The 18,549-nt window shown below is 40.4% G+C and overlaps 1 non-coding gene across 1 annotated transcript; it reads right to left on the reverse strand.

Annotated features, from left to right (window-relative positions):
* Positions 1 to 13,954: 13,954 nt before the first annotated feature.
* On the reverse strand, positions 13,955 to 14,061 carry LOC141597657 (small nucleolar RNA R71). Its single transcript, XR_012522880.1, has one exon. It is a non-coding gene; the product is annotated as a small nucleolar RNA R71 (small nucleolar RNA).
* Positions 14,062 to 18,549: the final 4,488 nt, after the last annotated feature.

Genomic DNA, 18,549 nt, shown 5'->3' on the forward strand with positions numbered 1-18,549 from the left:
GTTGATCATCGGCACTAATGTGTTGTACCCGTAGTAGCCCTTTATTAACTTGTTGTCGTACAAAATGAAAGGCAATGACTACATGCTTCATTCGGGAATGAAAGACGGGATTTGTAGAGTATTGCGTCGCACCAAGATTGTCACAATAGATCACAGGGGGTGATAGGACGCGAAAATCAAGTTCAGCAAGAAGGGACCGAATCCACATAAGTTCAGAAGTAGCAGTGGCAACGACTCTAAACTCAGCTTTCGTAGTAGACAGAGCGAGAGTGTGTTGCTTCCGTGATGACCAGGATATGGGATTACGTCCTAAGTATATGATAAAACCCGTTGTAGAAACATAATCATCAGTGTCACGGGCCCAATTTGCATCGCAAAACGAATGCAGCGATAAAGGAGTATTGCGATATAGCTGAATCCCAACGTGAACAGACCCTTTCAGGTAGCGTAACAGACGTTTCAATGCATGCCAATGTGTATCACAAGGTGAATGGAGAAACTGTGCTAGCTTATTGACACTATAGGCAATATCGAGTCGGGTGAGGGAAAGATATAGAAGACTACCAACGAGAGCACGGTACTCAGACGGGTTGGGTAAGGGCTGGCCGGATGCGAGGGTGAGGGGTGGATAGGGGCTCATGGGTGTAGTGGTTGGTTTACAATCAAGCATGTTGGAGCGGGTGAGTAAGTCATGAATATATTTGGTTTGGGTGAGTCGGAGACCATGGGTGTTAGGGGTGACTTCTATGCCAAGGAAGTAGGATGGAAAGCCAAGATCCTTTAGGGAGAAACGAGTCGCAAAGGAAGTGAAAAAAATAGTGAGGGAAGGGGTGGAGGGACCAACGACAATGATGTCGTCTACATAGACAAGTAAATATATAATTGTAGAGTTTTTGTTGTATAGAAAAAGGGATGGGTCGGAAAGGGATTGAGTGAAGCCATAAGAAAGAAGATAGGAAGTGAGTTCATTGTACCAAGCTCGAGGAGCTTGCTTAAGACCATAGATTGCTTTAGATAATTTGCAGATGTGAGATGGAAATTTCGAGTTTGTAAAGCCAGGGGGTTGGGACATGTAGACGGTTTCAGTTAACGTACCTTGGAGGAAAGCATTGTTGACGTCGAGTTGCTTGAGGGACCAGCCACGGGATAGTGCTAATGACAATAGGAGATGGACGGTCACCGGCTTAACAACAGGACTAAATGTTTCAGAATAATCAACCCCGGGTCGTTGGTGAAAGCCTTTAGCTACAAGACGGGCTTTGTATTTATTTATAGAGTTGTCGGGATTATATTTAATACGAAAGACCCATTTGCAACCTATGACATTTAAGGAGGGATTTGGTGGAACTAGAGTCCAAGTTTCATTTTTGATTAAGGCAGTGTATTCATCGTCCATAGCAGTGCGCCATTTAGGGTGAGAGAGAGCAGTTTTAAGTGTAACATGAGGGAGAGTGGGAGACGAAACAGAGGCTATTTGAGCTGTTTTCGTAGGTTTAAAGTATTTAGGATTCGGGCAGCGGATATTATTTTGAAGTCGGGTAGTGACTCGTGGAGGAGGGGGAGGAGGGGGAGGAGGAGGAGGAGGAGAGGGAGTGGGAGTCCGTGTGGGCGAAATGGGACTGGTGACAGTCACGGGTGTAGAGGTAGCAGCGGAAGTAGGAGAATTGGGTGGAGAAGGTATAGGAGAGACAACCGTGGTGTCGGTTGCAGGAGGGATGGTCTCGGATGGAGGGGAAACCGGGTCAGGGACAACGGGTTGGGCGAAAATGGGTAAGGTCATAGGGCACCAAGCATCAGGAGTGGGATTGGAGGGCAGGAGCGAGTTATTGGTAAGGGCCAAGTATGGGAATTTGTGTTCAATAAATTGAACATGTCGAGAAGTATAGAGGCGTTGGGTGGTGGGATTAAGACAGTGATAAGCACTTTGGGTAGAGGAGTATCCAACAAAAATACACGGGGCAGACTTTGGGTCAAGTTTGTGTTTGGCATAGGGTCGTAACCAAGGGTAACAAAGACACCCAAAACTACGAAGTTTGCTATAATTGGGAGACACTCCAAAAAGTTTCGAGTAAGGAGAAATATTTTGGAGTACGGGAGTAGGCATTCGGTTTATGAGATATACGGCTGTAACAAATGCAAAGGACCAATAGGATGGGGGAAGGGAGGCATGAGTGAGTAGGGAGAGGCCAGTTTCGACAATGTGACGATGATGTCGTTCAACAATGCCATTGTGTTCAGGGGTATGGGGGGGAGAGGTTAGATGGGTAATGCCGTCTAAGGTAATAGCGGGAGTTAATGTTAAATATTCTCCACCATTGTCGGAGAAAAGTTGTTTGATGGGACGATTAAAATGTTTTTCAACTAGAGCACGAAATCGGGTAAAAACTAGAGTGGTATCAGATTTTTGTTTAAGGGGATAAATCCAAGTATAACGAGTGAAATGATCAACAAACACGACATAATACTTGTAATTATCAATAGAATAAAGAGGAGAGGTCCAAACATCCGAAAAAACCAAATCAAGTGGATTATGAGAAAGTAAGGAAGATTCAGCAAAAACTAGTTTATGACTCTTATTGACCGAGCAAGAATTACAATGAGAGTCTTTATTAGTCCGAAAATCAAAACCACACAACTTAGAAATAGAACTTAAAATGGGAGGGGATGGATGACCGAGTTTGTGATGCCACGAAGCATAGGAAGACCCGTGAACAAGGAGAGCCGAACCGGGAACCGATGGACGCCACTCATAGAGACCGGAGTTAAGATGACCCCGAATTAGCACTTTGCCCGTGAGCCGGTCCTGCAAAACACACGAGTCGGAAGAGAAATTAGCAATAGCATTATTGTCGGTACAAAATTTCGAAATAGAAATAAGGTTTTTAGAGATTAAAGGAGCATGTAAAACATCTAGAAGTTGAATAATTTTAGGAGAAGAAGGGATGGTAAATGAACCAATATTTGTGATAGAGAGAGGCGACCCGTCACCAATTAGGAGCTCGTCATTTCCATCATACGGGGCATGAAGGGCTAAGTTTTGAAGGTCATGGGTAATATGATGGGTTGCACCACTGTCAAGTACCCAGTTTTCCGGTACAGTTGGTGTAAGGGCAGCAGTATGGGCGCGGGGTTGGTGCGGTTTAGGCGAGGCAGTAGGGTGGGGTCTGGGTGGGACGGAGATAGAGCCATGTTTGGCTTCAAAATCAGGACAAATTTGGAGGTAATGTCCAGTGGTATGGCACCACTGACATTTTCCTTTGAAGGAGGTGTTTTGAGGAGGTGGATTTGAGGGAGTAGGGAGTATTCCAGCAGAGGTACGGGTGGACTGATTGGGACGTGAGTAATGGGGTTTGGTGTAAGCAGCAAGGGCAGTGGCCGGGAGGGAGGCAGGGGCACGGGCAGGGGTGTGCTTGAGGGAGAGGTCAAACTGTAAGAGTCTCTCATGAAAAGCATCAAAAGAGATTAGGGTATCCCGATGTTTTATATTATCAATAAGCGATTGATAGGTTTCAACATCCAGACCGTTCAACACTTTGGCAATAATATCTTCGTCATCCATTGGCTTTCCCATGTGAGCCAATTCATCGACGCAAGTACGAATAGCCTGCATATATTCGGTGGCAGAGGAGCCACCTTTGGAGATAGAGTTAAGACGATCTTTCAACTGAAGAATATGTCCCCGAGACGAACTAGCATAGGTCGATTTGAGACGGGTCCATATTTCATGAGAAGTCTTCGCATTGAGGAGAAGAGGCGTGATACTTGAGTGAATCGTACCACGTAACGCGCCACTGAGCAACCTGTCTTGGCGACACCACGTTGCATAGGATGGATTAGGCTTAGAGACTTTTGCGGCATCCGTAATAGTGGCAGGAGGACAAGGGTGGGTATTATCCAGAAATTTGGCGAGATCGTAACCAAAGAGGAGATCCTCAATTTGGCGTGACCAAGCCCTATAGGTGGATGGAGTGAGTTGTGTTACGTTGGATAGGCTAATAGCTACAAACGGTACAGCCGGCTCGCCAGCGTTGGGAAGGATCGAGGCATGAGCAGCCATAGCGAGTAGTTGAAAAAAAAAGATGAAGGATTTGTGATTGAGTTTTGAGAGGAGAAGCCAGGAACGTTTAATGCTCTTATACCATGTAAACTTTGATACTGGCAAAGATTATGTTATTGATTAGAGTTAGGGTTTAAATACAAAGGTTAGGTCCTACTAAAGAGGTAACAGAATAACTAAAAGATTATGTACTACCTAAGTATAAGGAAAGAATAAAGCAAGAGATAATACAAATATATTGACAAATATACTAAGATAATTAAATATCTTCAATAATTGCTACGTAACTATTATTCTACTAACCTGCAATTAACAAAAAAAAAAAAAAACAAAGCAATTATGTAAATAACTTTAAGAATTAAGATGTAGAAGTAAGCTATTGACTTTAAGAATTAAGACATAATCATTACTTATTGATTTATTAGCTTGAATGCTTGATGGCTGATACGTTTGACGTTAATCGGCAATTGGGGTAGGGTAGTTGGAGTTTGTGTTTATGTGACTTCTTCCTTTTATAATTTTATATTTTTGTAGTGTATAATTAGTTTAGGTAATAGGTTTAGAGTAATAATTAGTATTTAGGAAATTTTCCGTATTTGTTATATAAGTTATAAGATTATTTGGAAAGAATAATTTAATAGATAAATTTTTTTATAGTATTTTTTTTTTTTCAATTTTTTTCGTTTCAATACTCGGCCTACTATAAAAAAAAAATGTTTTCGTCGGGGGAACATGTTTCTAAAATTTCCCCCTAGCTCCATCACCTTCAATTGCCGTTTCAAGTTTGACTTTTTCATTCGCAAGAGTTAGGAATCAAACTCATGTTCACTTGTTTAAGAGATGAGAGCCCTTACCACTCACACCAACTGACTTTGGTAGATTTTAATTTTTTTGAAATAAAGCATGCTTATACTCCGTATTTGTTTTTAAAGTATAATTGTACTACACAATTAATTAATAAAATGATTAGCATATAAATATGGAAAATTGATGTCTCTCCAAAAAAGTATTTTTAAAATAAGGAAGTTATTGATAATTTAATTGTATCTACCTCATTTCATGTATCTATCAAGAATTTTACGAATGAAGTTTATCTCATTTTTGTAACAGAGTCTAGGTTGGGTAGCCTATCAATTGTAGTAATTAAACTATCATTTTCATTTTAAACAGCTGCATTTCTATCATTCTCGTAATTTTATGAATGAACTAAGTTATTGATTAAAAATGCTGCTAATTGTGGTTTGTATTTTAGAATGTACTCGTAGGAAATTTAATTTCACTGTTAATGCTGCTAATGAGTAGTTCGGAAGTAGAAGCCATGGTGAAAGTACTGGTAGATATTCGCGTGATGACTCTCGGTTTGTTCGACGTAGCGGTGTCGACAGCAAGAAATACGAGATGCTATTGATTTAAGTGTAAAATCATCAGGGAGAATGGTGTTGCAATTACAATCCCTGAAAATTATTTACTCCTTTTATTTGCCATGATCCTTTGTCAATGAGCGAGGTAAGTTGAAGCCATCGACTTTCAAACCACCTCGAAAGTGTGAGGACACGAATGTACAATAGAGTCCATAAAAGTCAGCAATTTTATTGGCTTCATGAAAACAATGTTTAAGAGATATAGTCGCCTTTATGCCAATCATTGACATACTTTTTGTTTTTTTTTGAGCAGAGAAAATTAGAAATAGATAGAGTACAATTTGAACAGGTTCGATGAATCCAATCCCATAAAATCCAAGTCGGAGCTAGCAATGTGTCTAGGCAGCACAACTCAACAATTCTTCAATGTTAGCAATGTGTTGACATGATGGTAAGCAGCGACATCTTTCCCGTTTAACGGAACCGGCACAATATGTTCCTCCCTCATATTGTAATAAAACAAGTTTACTGAGGAGCTAAGAAACCAAAGCTTTTCATCATTTGTATAAACAATAGGTGTCAATGATGGTAAACATGTGGATTGTAAGTATTTTTTAATTTGATTAAGGATGGCGCGAACGTCAATGTCTACGATTTTGGTCCATTTACTAGATTTGAGGTCAGTTAATCGGTACAACCTCCACAAATTACCCCCTTTATAGGTTTTGACCACACCAAGGCCTGTTTGTAAACATATACTCCAATAATGATTAAGATCATCCCCTTTGGTTGTAGGGCCCAGAATAAAGCGTTGGAATATTTCGGTGTCGACATCGAGGGCAACACCATAAGGATAACTAATACCACTCCAATAAACAAATCCTCCAACACTTCTAGGACTATGGAATGGTATCTGTACAGGGTTCAATGCACACCATAGGGAAAACTTGTCTATGCCAGCTGGTACCTCAAGTTTTCGCCAATTTTGGTCAACGCCCACAGTATAAACCCAAACCTGTGGCGGTGTCTGACTCTGCCTAAGATGTTTAATGTAAGGATGAGTCGCAATCACAACTTTGTAACGGTTGATTGAAGAAGCATACGAGAAAGCAATGCCAATCCAATTTGAGATGTTGGCAAGCAGAGGAAAACAAGAAGGCAGGCTTACTATGGATTTGGTGACAAGATTGGCTACATAAAATCGGTCTCTCTTAACTTGATGACGGAGTAAGACTAAACCATGATATGAGCCTCTAATCCGACAGTCAAAGGGCGGCTTTGCTAATTCAGTCACTTGATATTCAGGGTTGGCATCGCCGCTAGTCGGAGGCTTGATATAAAGGGCTACATTATTTTGGTGGCAAGGAAAATCAACCAGGAGACCATGAGTATGATGAGCTGACGAAATTTGAAGGTGATTGGTGATAAAACAAGGAGAAGTGATGGTTTGACGCCACACCCGACCAACAAAACTCATGTTTTCATGAAGGAGTTTAGCAGGAATGAGAAGCAAGATGTTAAAGACCAAGTCATCAGGAAGTCCAGAAGAGTGAGCACAAGCAACAAGTCTTTTATTCCTAGCGCTTTTGCGACAAACAAGTCGTCTAGAACACGTATTTTGTATGTCACGTTCCTTTTCGCCAATACATCCCTGGAAAACACACATTTCACGACACCACTTTCTCGATTTAGTCCATTTCAATACACATGTGAATGCTATCTTAATTAAATGCAGTGAAAGGATCGTAAATTAATTCGAACAACCCATATACACAGACACACATTCTATATGCCCATCATCAATCTACTACCTCCGTCCCAGTTAATAATTTACGTTTGCTTTATTTTCCAATTACAAAATAAAGTAAACATAAACTATGAACTGGAACAGAGGAGTATCTATTAATAAAATCCAAGTATATAAAATCCAAAAAGCAATGGTTCGTACGTCATAATTATTCCATTCAGTCAATTTTACTATGTGAATGCTATTTCTAATAAATGCAATAAAATTAAACGGAACAGAGGTAATGTAAATTAACTCAAACAATCTATATTCCTATAAATCGATCTATTAATAAAATCCAAGTATATAAGCATCAACCGGCGAAATAATGGATTAGAGTAAAGAGAGAATATACCTGAGTAGAAGAGCACAAGTTGCAATTCCGCTTCGATCGAGTGTTGTACTTGTGATTGTGATTGTGATTTTCGGGCGTCGCCATTCTTCTTCGTATATTGTATTTGCATCCTTTTCTCGTTTTTAACTTTGGACTTTTTATTGTCCTAAAACCCTAATTTAATTTGAAAAAGGGCGGGTACTTGTTTTGAGTCTGTTTTGGGGTGTGAAATTTAATCAAGTTTCAAATTATTTGTTTACATTTTTTTTTTGAAGAAACTCATCCCCTACTACTTCCCCCTACTACTAATTAGAGAATAAAATTTCTCAAAAGTTTTCCCTTCAAACTCCACTTACTTCCTGTATATAAGAAAAGAAATAAATTTTTTCCATCAAACTATAATTTTTTTTCTTAACAGCATTATTTTCTCATTAAATTCTAAACTATAATTATAATGTTTAATCAAAATAAAATAAAAGGGTACAAAATTATACTTCATCCGTCCCGGTCATTTGTTGTCCTTTGATTTTGGCACAAAGACCAAGAAAAGGGGAGGGGGCCAATGACTAAATGACAAGTGGAATAAATTAAGCGTGAATGATCAAATTACTCATCAAATTCAATCTTAAAATAGAAAGGACAACAAATGACTGAGACACCCCAAAATAGAAAAGAACAACAAATGACCGAGACGGAGGGAGTAAAATACAAAATCGTTAATTCAAAAATGACTTGATGCATACTTACAGTGTATAAAACAATATTATTAGCTACATGAAAATTTTTTATTAAGATAATTTAAGAAAAGTTATAAAATAAAATTATTAACTTTGTGATAAAAAAATTTAATGACATACTTGATTTTTTTTTATTATTTTTGTAGTTTAATTTTTTTTCTAACATCAAAATACACTTAAGTTGAAATATGAAAATTTGAAGGTACAAATTTGGAATGAATAAGTAATAAACAAAAAAAAGTAAAAACTCTATAAATACTGCGCAATTGCACGGGATCTATACTAATAAGGGTAATAATTCATTTAACGTAAATCAGCGAAAATCGCAGCAGCAGCCGGAGGCGGCAACACATTCGTCCATACACGTCTACCTAGCACTCTCCATGACAATATTTCGATAGCTTCGTTCCTTTGCTTCGCGCAACCCTTCAAGCACCGCCACCGCTTCCGCAATCCTCAGCTCCCATAGCTCTCGCCTCCGGTGGGACACTCCCCATAAGCACACCCATGTCTCATCTCGACACACAATCCCCAAACCCACTCCCATGTCCTCCTTCGATGCCGCGTCAACATTAATCTTCATACTACCAGCCATAGGTGAAACCCAGCCCTCCCCCTCACCTTGCCTATTCACCAATCTCCCCATCCCCGAGTCACCCCTCTTCCCCTTATTCTCCTTCATGCTCTCAAGCTCCTGCTCAACCTCCAAAACCCGCCGCACAACAGTCCTCGCATCAATCCCCTTTCCTTCGAACACTCTCTTATTCCTTCCTTCCCATATGGCCCAACACCCAACCATAAAACGAACATAATGAAAACTTTTAATTAAAGCTAAGTTATAATCCGTGATATTCACGGATCTGTTATAATTTATAAATATATAAAATGATTCAAATCATATTTAATTAAAAAGTTATAATTTTTAGTATTAAAGAGTATACTTAAAATCTATGAAATGATTCAGAGATTAAAATTATACTATTGTCACTTATCGTTATCCCATTAAAATTAATAAAGATGTCAATTTTTAGTTACAAATCCGAAAATTAAAAAAAGTGCTAAAATGGAGATTTTTTTGGCGAAATGGGATGATAAATTAAATAGAAACTACGAAGTTAAAAGAGTACATTAGGGGGGCTGGTTAGGGGATAAAGTTACAATGGCGGAATCAATTTTACAAAAATAGTTAAGAAAGCTCGGTACAGTATTCCAACAAAAGTTTCCCATGTTTGATGATTGATCATGAAGCGAGAAACGAGCGAGAGAATTAGCAACCAAGTTGGTTAATCTTCCTTCGAATAGGATCTTCAAGTATGGAAAGGCTTTTAATTGTTCTCTGCACTCCATGACAATGTTAGCAAGCGGACACAAATGGGTGATAGTGGAACAAATAAGGTTAACGGAAACTTGACAATCGGAGTTGATAACAAAAATATCGTTGGACTTAACCGCGTACTCAATTCCGTCTCTAATGGAGTGAAGTTCGTTACACAAAGGGTTTAAGGCATGACTACGACGCGCCCATCCTATGACCCACCTACCATTGCAATCCCTAACAACACAACCAATCCCACAATAAAAGGAGGTATGGCAGAAAGAAGCATCCACATTAATCTTGTGACAATGGGCAGAGGGTGGGAGCCAGAGGCCTAACGTGAGGCTAGAATAAGGATCAGGGGAAGGTGGAAGGAGAGGAGGGGCAGATTTGGGTTGGGCAGCAACCCAGGCGTAAGCTTGATACTGAACACGATCAAGCCACATGTTGTGGGGTAAGGTCGGTCGGTCACCAAAGAGGTGCTTATTGCGCCTGATCCAAAGGTTCCACAAGACGAGAGAGAAAAGGGTAGGCCCGAAGACGTGAGGGGATCTGAGGTTAGTACTAAGCCAATCCTGGAGATTGTGAACGTAGAAATCAGGGAGGGTAGACAGAGAATTCCATATTAACCGCGAGAAAGAGCAATCACGAAGGATATGGAGGGAAGTCTCAGCCTCACTAGGGCACATGTCACACCTAGGAGAATGGATAATGGATCGGCAGAAAAGAGTATAACGATGGGGGAGCTTATCCCACCAAGTTATCCATAAAAAGACTTTAATCCTGGGTTAAGATGGTATCTTCCAAATCCAACTTAAGTCGATAAGGGGGAAAATGGGGTGGAGGGTAGGGGAGATGTTAGCAAGAATGCTACCATAGGCAAGGTGAAGGGAGAAAGAGTTGTTAGAAGTGAAGGAGGAGGTTGTTAAGTCGGTTCTAGGCAAGGAGGGAAGAGGTGTGGAAAGGATAGCTGTAGCTATCTCGGGCGGAAGAGGGTAATCGACATAGCTAACATCCCAAATCCCGCTAGAAATAATATTGCTTAAGGGAGTCATAAGAGCCGATTCAGATAACGGACCTTGAACAAGTGATCTAAGGGGCCCAAGAGAGCACCAAGAATCGAACCAATGGTTAATATTGGTGCCATTTCCAACTGCCCAAGTTAACGATTTGGCAAAAATTGGCCACCCTTTCCCAATGTTTTTCCAAATGTGATAGCCTTTAGCAAAGGGAAAGGAATTAGGTCTCCCAGCCACGTACTTGCTACGGAGAGCAAAGCTCGCAAGGTTAGATTGGAGAAAGCAAGTTCTCCAACATAATAGAGCCGCATAGGCAAGGTTAAGGCTAGAAGAACAACGAATTGACTTGCAAAATTAACTTGCCAAGGGACTATGGAGTTCATGGAACATTCAATGTGGGTGATCTCAATCCATTCTATGAAGATTCCGAGGAGGAGGAGGATCCAGGCTTGAGGTCAAGCCCTGTTCAACCGGGGGGGGTTGTTGCAGCAAGAGCTGTTAACCAAGTTAACCATCTTTTAGAGAATGATCAGGCACAAGCAAAGCTCATCCTTGTCTTACCAGAAATGTCACACACAGACCAAACCAGCAACAACACTCAGACAACCTCAACTATTAGTCCAGGATCATCAGGCCACAAATGCAGCAATCAGGCTAACCACCAGCTGCCACCTTGGCCAGCTGAATCCTTGTTCAACTAATCACAGGTTAATCCTAAGGAGCGAGGTCAAATTCCTAAAGCATTGCATAAAAATTCAAATTGAAAAGCTACTTGCAGGAAGGTAAATCAGATAAAGCAAAGTTACCATTTTTGGCCAAACAAGGGAAAAACTCTCTACAAAGAAGCTCTTGGCCTATTTCAGCATTCATTAGATAGAACTTTGATGTGACCATAATTGGCGCATATTTAGCCCCCGAATTAGCCTTGTTCCCATGCTTTTTAGTGCCTATTTGGGTCATTTCTTATCTTTAGTTCTTTGTTTTGCATATTCTTTGAGATTTTGATCCCTTGGTAGGAAAGGAGTAAGAATCTTGCATTTTCATGGCAAAACGAGTCTAAATTGATCGAATTCAATGACCAAGCATCAAGGAGAGACAAGATTAGAAGGCCTTTGTACATATTATAGTAGAAGAGCAAAGTTGAGAAAGGATCCTTGAGTCCCCAAGGAAATCCCCAAGGAATTTGTGAAGAAAAGGGAAGAAAAGAAGAATATTTGTTGCTGACTGACAATCCGAGCGGATTGTCACCAATCCGTCCGTCCCAAAGAAGACAATCCGAGCGGCTTTGCCTTAATCCGCTCGGATTCCCCCTCCACAATCCGTCCGGATTCCCCAATCCGCTCGGATTCCAACGCCAATCCGCCCGTCCCGACCTTATTCCGCCCGGATTCCAAAGACAAAGACGGATTGTCTTCTCCAAGCTACGAAGAAAGAAGCCCTTCTCTCGGAAAATACCGGCTCCTCCTTGCTCAACTTAAAAAGTGTAATTACTAGTTTAGCCCTTAGTTAACCCTAATGCAATCTCCCTAATTTCCACTATAAATACCCATTAGTCTAATTAGAGGAGCATGATCTTCTTATCAATAATTAGTATAGTTAATATCAATCAAATCTCTCTTTAATATTGTAATCAAGTATTAATCAAGTTTTAATCCAAGTTTTTAGTTCTTTAATCTCTCTTTTGTTCATCCTTTATTTTGGGTAATTGAAGATTATTTGGGTTATTGTTGGGAGATTGACAACCTTTCAATCAAGCATTCAAGTACTTCTTTTATCTTTGCTTTATTATTGGAATCATTAGTAGGTATAATCTCTTAATCCCTTTTTAATTATTGTTAATTACTTTCATTTATTCATCATGTTTCATATTATTGGTATGATTGACAACCTTGCTAGCATGATCAACATGATAACGAGTGAGTAGTCTCTTAACTAGGGTTAATGGGTAATTAGGGGAAACCAACATGGGGAATGATTCATGCTTAAATTAATATGCTTTCATGTTTTATTTGCTTGCTTGTTTTGATCTCAACTCATGCACATGTTATATTTGATGAAATGCTAAGCCTATGAATCCTTGCATTTACTATCATCTCCTATCTTTTCAATGAAACTTGTAAGACATAACCCAACTCGAGTCTCATTAGACCATGCATGTTGTTGAGTAGGAAAGATTAAGTCGACTTGTAGGTGTTGTACAATCTAATCGATTCGGCTCCGGGACCCAAACTTTCCTAGGATTGTAAGATATAACCCAACTCAATCCATCACAACAATAATTGCTTGCTTATAATTTGAGAACATGTTTGTATGATCATATCCCATGATTCCCCTATGATCCCATGACACCCTAGTGCCTTTAATCAATTGTTAACACCCCTTTAATTCATCTTACTTGTTTATTTTCATTGCTATTTTAGTTTAGTGACCTTCTACATCAACCCAATTTGTGACACTCCTTAGACACCACTAGTTGCAATAGAAATCTCATTTCAATACCCGTCCCTTGGGATCCGACCTTTACTTGCCTCTTTACTAATTGTAGAGTTGTTTGTGAAACTATAAATTGTGTTTTGATTCGACCGTGACCCAACGACCACATCTTAATTTGTGAACACTTAGCGGGATCGCATCAAAAATGGCGCCGTTGCCGGGGACGGTGTTTGTTTGATTTAGATTTCTTTTTATTGTTATTAGTTGTGTCTTTCTTCGCCTTGAGGAAGCAAAACTCCTCAAGGTTTGTTCTAATTGTTTTCGAGTTGTTTGATATTTTGCATGTTTAGAAGGTTACAAGGTGATTTGTTACCTTTTGACCGTGAAATCGAAAGAACCTTGACGAACAATAGGAGACTTGTTAGGAGGAATTTAAGAGGTATTAGTGAAGTTGTCCAACCCACTAGTGAGTTTGTCAATCCTTTCGCAATAGAAGGAGAAGAAAACCCATTACACAATACCCCACAAAATCTACCTACAATGCCAAAATTCTCGTCACACTCCGTACCCACCGAGGAGAATCTACCAAATGGTACTCCTACACCGCAACATCTAACCGGAAATTTTATTGCCAAGTCCGCCTTCATCCAATTAGTTGAGAGGAGCCAATTTGGGGGGATGCCTAGTGAGGACCCTCATTCTCATATGGAAACCTTTTGCGACTATTGTGATGCTATCTCTCAAACGGGCGTGACTCAAGACCAAATTAGATGGGTTTTATTTCCTTTTTCCTTAATCGGCACCGCGAAGCAATGGTTGAAGGGTCTTGATAAGGCAACCCTTGGAATAGATTCTTGGAAGAAGTTGGCTCTAGCTTTCTACAAAAAATTCTACCCACCAAAAAAGACTAACATGCTAAGAGCTCAAATTACGGATTTTAAGCAAAGGGATGAAGAGTCTTTGTATGAAGCTTGGGAGCGGTTCAAGGGAATTTGTCGCTCATGTCCTCACCATGGACTTAGCGAATGGTTTTTGGTACAACAATTTTGGAATGGTTTATATGAAGATTCTAGGAACATTCTCAATATGGGATCAAATGGAATGTTCACTGAAGTTGATGACAATCAAACATGGAACAAGATTGAGGAAATGGCGGTCCATAACTCACAATATAGTAGACCTCGCAAGGCTACTAGAGGAGGAAAGCATGAAGTGGACTCCGTTACTCAATTAGGTGCTCAACTTAGTGCTCACATTGACACAATCAACTTGAAGTTTGAACAAGCTATGGCTAGACTTGAGGAAAACTCAAAATCATCAAAGCATCATGTTAATGCCATGACGGCATCCTCATCAATCCCAAGTGGGATATGTGAGAATTGTGGAACTTTGGGACATGACCAAGGTGAATGTAGGGGAACAAATGAACAAGTGAATGCTTTCCAAGCATACAAGAGTGGTACCCCTTATTCCAACTTTTACAATGAAAACACCAAATTCCATCCAAATCTCTCATACAAAAGCCAAAATGTTCAAAACCCTCAAACAACATACACTCCACCACCCATGAGAAACCAAAATCAAAGACCCTTTTACAATCAAAACCAAGGTTACCAAAATCAAAATCCATACAATCACCAAAATGACCAAGGTTTTGATGTCCAAAAAGCGGTCCTCCAAATGCAAAAGAATCAACAAGAATTTTTCACTCAAATGCAAAAAGATAGCCAAGCAAAGGAAACCACCATCAACAACATTCTAGCTCACACCAAGATGTTGGAAACACAATTGACTCAACTAGCATCTTCAAGCTCACAAAGACAAAAGGGGCAATTACCACCTCAAAGTAATCCCCTAGACATGAAACGGTTAGTGCCATTCACTTGAGAAGTGGTACAAGGTATGAAGCACCGAAGAAGCAAGTTGAGGATGAAGTTGTGGAAGCTAGTGAAAAGGAAGAAATTGTGCAAAACTCCAAAGATGGAGAATCATTAAAAGAAGAAAGTTCAAAGAAAAATGAAGACAAGGCCAAGGAGAAGGAGCCCATTGTGATTAGACTCCCTTTTCCAAGTCGTCAAGCCAAGCCCAAATTTGATGATCAACTTGGAAAATTCATGCAAATTGTGAAGAATTTGGAAGTCTCAATTCCTTTCACGGAATTAATCAATCACGTGCCGGCCTATGCGAAATACATGAAAGATATCCTCACAAAGAAGAAGTCGATCCGGAAGCTTGAGACTATCGCCTTCACTAAGGTGAGTAGTGCAATACTTAAAGGGAGTTCACCTCCAAAGTTAAAGGATCCGGGAAGCTTCTCAATACCGTGTACCATTGGCGACACAACGATCAACAAAGCCTTATGTGATCTAGGGGCTAGTGTGAGTATCATGCCGTACTCGGTGAGTAAAAGGTTGGGGATGGGAGAGCTTAAATGCACCAATATCACACTCCAAATGGCCGATAGATCGACGAAGACACCGTTAGGGATATGGGAAGATGTCCCCGTGCGAATTGGGAAGTTTTTCATCCCGGTGGACTTTGTCATTGTTGATATGGAGGAAGATTCCAACATTCCAATCATCCTAGGAAGACCTTTCCTACACACCGCGGGTGCGGTGATTGATGTGAAACATGGTGAGCTCACTCTAGAAGTGGGAGATGAAAGCATAACTTTTAATCTTGACAAGACTATGAGAGCTCCTCGTTTTCATGAACCATGTTTCATGATTGATCATTATAGCCGAAAGGATGAAAGGAAGAAATCGGAACTCCAATGGAAGAAGAAAATTGAAGATGCTCCATTCAAAGAGCAAGTGAATTGTGACAAGGAGAGCTTGCAAAGCTCATCAAAATCAACCAAGGAAGAAGAGGATGGCCTCATTGGCCAAGAGAAGAAATTGGGAGAGTTGTCTCCATCTAAGCAAGAGATTTTCAATGATCAACTTAATGAAGTTTGTGGTCTTTGGGACGACGAATTTGAAGGGATTTTTAATCCCTACATTGGTAATGCCATCGATCAAGACCAACAACAAGGACCACGATCTATTGAGAACCTCTACCATGATAATGAACAAGCCTTCGATTACTTTTTCAAGGTGTTGAGCAACATCAACAACACCTTGGACATGCCCCCTTGACATCTCATCAAGAATGAGAGTTTGGTGGAGTCCTCCCTAAACCACCACTTGTAAATATTTCTAACTCCCTAACTTACATTTCAATTCTTGTATTGCATTTTTGTCATCTTTGGATTTTTATTTACTTTGATCAAAATAATTGTCATGTTTGAGAGAAGTGAGGGAGGGACTAACAATTTCAATTGATGTGTAGTACTTTTAGCTTAGTGTGGGGATGGCAATTGCCTAGGCTATCCATGCCTTAGTAGTGCCCCCACAATGACGAACACAAGACTTGAAGAAAGAATGGAAGAATGGTATGGGAAATGCATTGTGCACGGATGGAACTGAATCCGTGTACACAGGGGAAGAATCCGAGCGGATTCCTGAGAATCCGCCCGTCTTGAAGAATCCGAGCGTATTGCAGAAAAGACGCCCGTCCTGAACTGAGCTGAATTTTGAAAATTTCTTGACTGTGACAGAATCCGGGCGTCCTGTGAAGAATCCGCCCGTCTTGAAGAATCCGCCCGTCTTGTAAGAAAGACGTCCGTCTTTGCAGCTGAGGAAAACAAGCAAAATTTTCTGGACTGAAATCCGTCCGTCTTTAAGCAAATCCGCCCGTCCCGTGTTCAGCAAATCCGAGCATCTTCTATTGAATCCGCCCGTCTTTAGGCGAGTTTTGCAAATTCCAGAAAGAGCAGAATCCGCACGGATTGCCCCTGCAGATTCGAAAATTTCGGTCTCTTTAAAACCCCTCCCACCTTCATTCATTCATTCATTCATTCATAAACACTACCCACAACATCAAAACTCGCATCCTCTCCATCACAAAAACAAAAACCCTCAACAACATTCACCAAATACAAATCAAACCATCCTTCCAACAACAAATCAATCACTCCTTCTTCAACAAAAATCAAAACCAAGCAAAAAATCTTCAACCTTTGAGTCGATTTTTGATTTCATAAAGGCAAAGTCTTTCACCTTCAAATCGATTTGGGCATACTACAAATTGAAGATTTTTCATTCTTTTCTTGGTTAGTTCATCAATGGCAATGACTAAGGGAGCAACAAAGGCAACAAAGGCACCAAAGGCTAAGGCACTCTCACAAAGGCAAAAGGCTCTTCAAACAAAGAAAGCATTGGCTATGGTGGTAGCAACACCAAACTTGGAAGTGCAACAACAACAACAACCTTCTATGGGAGCAACAACACCTTCTACTCCGGTAATTGATCAACTTTTGCATTATCCGGAGGTAACTTTTATTTCCGATACCCATAGAAATACCTTTGTCAAGTTTGCTATGAAGTCATTACAATCCACCAAATTCATATGTGAAGATACCTTAGAAAAATTGGGTGTTCTTGAGCAAACTAGAGCCTTTTTCAATGCCATGGGGTTGAAGAAATTGTTTGAAACAAGGGAATTGACATACCCCTCCCTTACCTTGGAATTTTTAAGTTCTTTGAAAGTCACCAAAGTTGAGAATAGGGAGAATATCGAGTTTCGTCTAGCTAATGTTAGTAGACGCATTACCTTTAGGGAATTGGGTGAAATTTTGGGTCTTAGTGATGAACCGAGTTATTTTAAGAGTTATGGAAAGTATGACCCCGAACCTCTTTGGGAGGCAATCTCCGGGAAGAAATTTGAGGATTTTCATGCGAGTCGTGCTCTTTTGGTCCACCATCCGGGCATAAGAGTATGGCACAAGGTCGTGGGTAACACCATAATTGCTAGGAAAGATACCAACCATTTCACAAGACTTGATTTTATTCTCCTTGAATCGGCTTTGAATATCGGAAGAGTACACACCAAGCCTTACAATTCTTTGAGGCTCTTGGTAGATAGATGGCTCAACATTGATTGTGGGAAGAAGGGCACGACCGTTATTGTCAATGGCGGCCTAGTCACTATCCTAGCCAAGCACTTTGATCCTAACTTCAATAAGGATAACAAGTACAAAGCAAAGGAGGGTGGCCATCTTGTTGATATGCATACTATGATTCACAAGTTCAAGTGGGTTGCCCATAACCCCCTTGACACTAAGTATGGATGGCTCACTAGTGAAGCTAGATCGTTCACCTTGCCTTCGAAGATTTGTCGTCTAAGCGTCCACCGGACCAATTATCTACTTCCCCTTTCCAAAGAGGCCGAGTATATCATTCAACAACAAAAGGGTGATCTTGAAATGCCCTCCTCTTCCATTGTCATACCACCTTACCCCTTTAAGTATGAAGAGTTCAAGCCGGAAGGAGTTGAAGTTGGGAAAGACTATGTGACTCTTCTCATGCAAGCAATGCACAAGCAAGCCTATGAACATCGGAAAAATGCCTACTTGGCTCAATATCCACCCCTCCTACACTTAGCTAGGCAAGGACTACTTGATCCAT

The sequence above is a fragment of the Silene latifolia genome, chromosome 8, assembly GCF_048544455.1.
Source record: "Silene latifolia isolate original U9 population chromosome 8, ASM4854445v1, whole genome shotgun sequence".
Taxonomy (NCBI): Eukaryota; Viridiplantae; Streptophyta; class Magnoliopsida; order Caryophyllales; family Caryophyllaceae; genus Silene; species Silene latifolia.